This window comes from Grampus griseus (genome assembly GCF_964374135.1).
Source record: "Grampus griseus genome assembly, chromosome: 6".
Classification (NCBI taxonomy): domain Eukaryota; kingdom Metazoa; phylum Chordata; class Mammalia; order Artiodactyla; family Delphinidae; genus Grampus; species Grampus griseus.
Genome location: NC_139000.1, coordinates 64,896,688 through 64,902,350, shown reverse-complemented (window position 1 = coordinate 64,902,350; position 5,663 = coordinate 64,896,688).

Here is a 5,663-nt window from a genome sequence, read left to right as displayed (position 1 = left end):
AGGCATGATTCTAAGCAATTTATATACTTTAATTAATTTAATTCCCCCAACAGTCCTGTGAGACAGAAATATTAATATGTCTGCTTTACAGATGAGAAAATTTCACAGAGAAGTTAAGTAACTTGGCCAAAAATCACACAGCCAGTATGTGGCAAAGTTGGAATCCAAACCCAAGAAGTTGGGCTCCAGAGTCTGAGCTTTGATATATATAGATATACATGATGACAATTTTATCGAGATAATTTATATACCATAAAATCACCCTTTTAAAGTGTGAAATTCAGTGGTTTTTAGTATATTCCCAGGCTAGTACAACTATCATCCCCATCTAATTTTAGAACACTTTTACCACCCAAAAAGAAACCCAGTATGCATGAGCATTACCTCCCTTTCTTCTCTTTGTCCAGTCCCTGGTAACCATTAATCTACTTTCTGTCTCTATGGATTTGACTATTCAGGACATTTCATATAAATGGAATTTAAAAATAGAATAAATGGAGTCATACAATATGTGATTTGTGCCCAGTTTCTTTCACTGAGCATGATGTTTTTAAGGTTCATCCATGTGGTAGTATGTATCAGTACTTAAATACTTTTTATGGCTAAATAATATCCCATGGTATGAAATATTACATTTTAAAAATTCATTCGTTGATGGACATTTGGGTTGTTTCTACTTTTTGGCTATTATGAGTAATGGTACTATAGACCAGCACAATATAGTGGCTACCAGAAATTTTTAAAAACATAAAACCAGCATGCAGCATGCACTGCATTTCACATGCAGTGACTAATCAGCTAATAGGTCTATTTCCTGGAGGATTCAAAAATTGCCCTTCTAATCCCAGGCAGGCATGACTCTGCCCATCTGTATCCATGGAGCTGATGAAGGAGGTGGTGATCATACCAGATGACATAGGTGAAAGTGCTTTCTAATACCTGAAAGCATCTGTCCAACTATTAGTCATCAACGATGTGAGCCTGGCCAATTCTCTGAGAGTTCTAATTAGATACTTGAGGACAATGAGTTGGCTAATTGAGGTTTTATTGTTAAAAACATTATTTAAGAGTTTCCATGAAATTGAAGATGATTCAAAGAAATGAAAAGATATCCCATGCTCTTGGATTGGAAGAATTAATACTGTTAAAATGGCCATGCTACCCAAAGCAACCTACAGATTTAATGTGATCCGTTTCAAACTACCCATGACATTTTTCACAGAACTAGAACAAATAATCCTAAAATTCATATTAAACCATAGAAGACCCAGAACTGCCAAAGTCATCTTGAAGAAAAAGAACAAAATAGGAGGCATAACCCTCTCAGACTTCAGACAACACTACAAAACTACAGTAATTAAAACAGCATGGCATTGGCACAAAAACATATGGATCAATGGAACAGAATAGAGAGCCCAGAAATAAGCCCACCCACCTACAGTTAATTAACCTTTGACAAAGAAGGCAAGAATATACAATGGGAAAAAGTCTCTTCAGCAAGTGGTGCTGGGAAAGTTGGACAGCCACATGTAAATCAATGAAGTTAGAAAACACTCTCACACCATGCACAAAAATAAACTCAAAATGGCTTAAAGACTTAAACATAAGACATGATACCATAAAACTCCTAGAAGAGATCGTAGGCAAAACATTCTCTGACATAACTTGTACCAATGTTTTCTTAGGTCACTCTCCCAAGAAAACAGAAATAAAACCAAAAATAAACAAATGGAACCTAATCAAACTTACAAGTTTTTGCACAGCAAAGGAAACCATAAACAAACTGAAACGGCAACATGCAGAATGGGAGAAAATATTTGCAAATGATGTGACTGACAGGGCTTAAATTCCCAAATATACAAATAGCTTATACAACTCAACAACAAAAAAACAAACAACCCAATTGAAAAATGGGGAGAAAACCTAAATAGACATTTCTCCAAAGAAGAAATACAGACGGCCAGTAGGCACAAGAAAAGATGTTCAACATTGCTAATTATTAGAGAAATGCAAATCAAAAGTACAATGAGGTACCACCTCACCTCACACAAATGGTGGTCAGAATGGCCATCATTAAAAAGTCTACAAATAACAAATGCTGGGGAGGGTATGGAGAAAAGGGAATCCCTTCTACACTGTTGGTGGGAATGTAAGTTGGTGCAGCCACTGTGGAAAACAGTATGGACGTTCCTCAGAAACTAAAAATAGAATTACCATATGATCCAGCAATCCCACCCCTGGGCATATATCCAGAGAAAACTATAATTTGAGAATATACACATACTGCTATGTTCAGAGCAGCACAATTTACAATAACCAAGACACGGAAACAACCTAAATGTCCATCGACAGATGAATGGATAAAGAAGATGCGGTGTGTATATATATATATATATATATACATATATATATATATATATATATATATACACACACACAATGGAATACTACTCAGCCATAAAAAGGAACAAAATAATGCCATTTGCAGCAACATGGATGCAATTAGAGATTATCATACTAAGTGAAGTCAGACAGAGAAAGACAAATACCGTATAATATCACTTACGTGTGGAATTAAAATATGACACAAACGAACCTATCTATGAAACAGAAACAGAATCATGGACATAGAGGACAGACTAGTGGTTACCAAGGGGGAGGGGGTTGGGGGAGGGATGGAGTAGGAGGTTGGGGTTAGCAGATGTAAGCTATTATATATGGAATGGATAAACAACAAAGTCCTACTATATAGCACAGAGAACTATATTCAGTATCCTATGATAAACCATAATGGAAAAGAATATAAAAAAAAGAATGTATATATATATATGTATAATTGAATCACTTTGCTGTACAGCAGAAATACACAACATTGTAAATCAACTATACTTCAATAAAAAAAGTATTAAAACTGAAAATAAAAGTTTCCATGGTGTGTTATTTGGGAAAAAAGAAAAGGGTCCCCTTGCATAACCACAGCCAGCCACAATGGGCTCTTCTTTCACAAATGCCTTTATGGGTCCCAGAGATACCAGCCCCTCTGCTACCATTTTTCTCTTTCCTAGTTATTGTTCACTGTGGACGTTTTGTTGATTCTTCCTCACGGAAAGCTGAAAGCACAAATTTAAATTTCTAATCCAGTTAGGAATGTATTTAGCTGCAAGTAATAGAACACCTAACGGTGGCTTACACAAAACTGGATTTTTTCCCTCACATAATAAGTCTGAAGGTTGCTTTGGTGGTTCAAGAGTATCGGGACTGATGTTTGTCTAGATCTATCTCTCATGTTCATAAAAAGATCGTCCAACATGAAGCATCATGTCTGTGTTCAAGACAGAAAGGGGGGTTACACAGGGGAGGTGTCAGGAAAGCAGAAGCATTCTCAGAGGCCTCTGGCACACTTCCATCTCTTGGCCACAGAGATCAAATGACCACCCTTCCTCACAAGGCAGGCTGAGAAAAGTCATAGTTTTTCCAGCTGCTAGAGTGGAGGAATGTGAAAAAAAAAAAAAAGGGAATTGGAAATAGGTGTTGAGTTATCCAAAAAAAAAAAAAAAAAAGTTAGCCACACTCTCCTTTTAGGAGGAGGTAGGAAACCTAAACAGACAGGAGGAAGAGACAACAACTCTGACGGAAGGAGCTGGCACACCTCCTTTTCTTTTTCAGTTGGTGCATCCAGTGAAGTTCTCCATTTGCCTTTTCTGCTTTCAGACTTGGGATTATACTGGAACCACTCATCTCCCCACAGACTCTGGTTTGGCTTCATAATGGTTGAACGCCTGTCTGGATGTTTTAGTGATGTGACCATAGTACATTGTGACACGACGTGCTCTTGAGATGTTGTGACCGGAACCAATCTGGCTGGCTGAGCAATGTCTAAATCCCAGCAAGTTTGTCCTGGGATGTGGGGGCCAGCTTGAGATGTCAAAAGGATTCTGAAGAGACTTTTCTGAATCTGCCCCTCTTCGTCAGGATTAAGATGCTCTTGAAGACGGGGCTGGGGTCTCACTCTATTATGTCTCCCTTTCCCTGTTCCCCTTTTCCACATGCTGAACAGTCCTGGGCACGTAGATGGGTCTCCATAAACACTTGAGAGGTAAACTGACATTTCTGGTGACTGGTCAAAGATGTGTCACTTGTTATAAAGTGTGCCAAGAAAGTCACTCACTCATTTGTCCAGTAAGCAGTTTAATAATTTAATCTGTGAAGCAATTACTTCAATACAGTTTCCAGAAATAGAGTTCTCCATCCTTTGAAGCGGGTTAATTGTCAACGGATATTTTATCTGTGTTCATTCATCTGACAGACAATTAGTGAGGGCTTCCAAAGCATCAGGCACAGTGCTAGGCACAGGGGGACACACAGAAAAGTGTAAAGCTGCCTGCCTGGACTCAGAGGGAAATGGGCTAGACAGACATGTCAGCAGTGGGACCAGGGATCTGAGAAGGGCTGCATCAAAGCGCTGTGGGCTCATGGGGGGGAGGGTGACTCATGGCCCGGAGGAGTTGTGGCGTTTTGCAATCAGATTGGCTGCCAGAGTCATCCTCCTCAGACATTCCAAGCTGACTGCTGGCTTGGTTCCACCAAGGGGATCAGGGGGACGTGACCCTGTCTGGCTTCCCCCCTAGTTGGGTTCACTAGTGAGAGCATGCTACTCCCTGGAGACCAGCTCCACACATGCTCCGAACTGGCTCCTTTAAGAAACAGGACAAAGAAAAACATTAAGGAGGGTAAGGATGAGGTTTGGGGAGCCTGAAGACCAGGTGCCTTCTGAGTGAAGGGGCCCGTTCGGACCTTTTCCATTCCCCAAAGTCTAGAACACGCACCTTCGTGTTTCAGAGGGGACGGGGTGAGATGTGAGAGGGTGTTTGGGAAGGACTGTCTCTACAAGATGGCTCACTGCATGAGACAGTCTGAGAGCCGAGCAAATACTACATAACTTCCTTCACAAAAATGTCAATTAAGGGAAAAAACAAACATATTTTTGGAGGCATCTTACTCCCTCATTCAAAGGCTTTATGGAAGCCAGTGGTGGGGATGGGGTCCAGTGTATGTGTGTGTATTCCTGCACCTTAGGTGACCCACTGATATGAAGAGCAGAACAGCGCTGAAAAAAAATGACACTATTTTGTAGCCTCTAAGGGTTAATGTCAGGGCATATTTGAGACTCAGCAGCAAAAAAGCAGCCTTGTGATCTTTTATTGTGATAAGATTGGAGGCTACAACGCAAAGCTGGGGGAGGAGGGGGGAAGCATGGAGTGGGTGACCCTGAGACTGCAGGCTCGTGCCTGAGTTAGAAGAGCAAGGAGGATGCGGCTGGGAGCTCAGAGGAACATTTCCCAGCTGGCTGCACTTGAAATAAAATTTCTTCAAATAAAATTTGGTCTTCTTGCTATCCTTTTTCTTTTTACTATGCATTAACATAACAGATTTGGTAAAATGTGGAAGTGGGAAGGCACATAAGTGACCCCTGGTAATTCTTGATCCAAGAATCTCACCGAATATTTCATGTACGGCCTCGCTGACACCTGTTCCTGCGTATGAGTCTCTGGCCACTCTAGACACCACTCATTCCTATTTCATACACGCAGAAGCTGAGGGAGAGGAAACGAAGCATCTTCACAGAGAACTAATCGTGCACCAGAACCAGAAGCTCTGAGTGT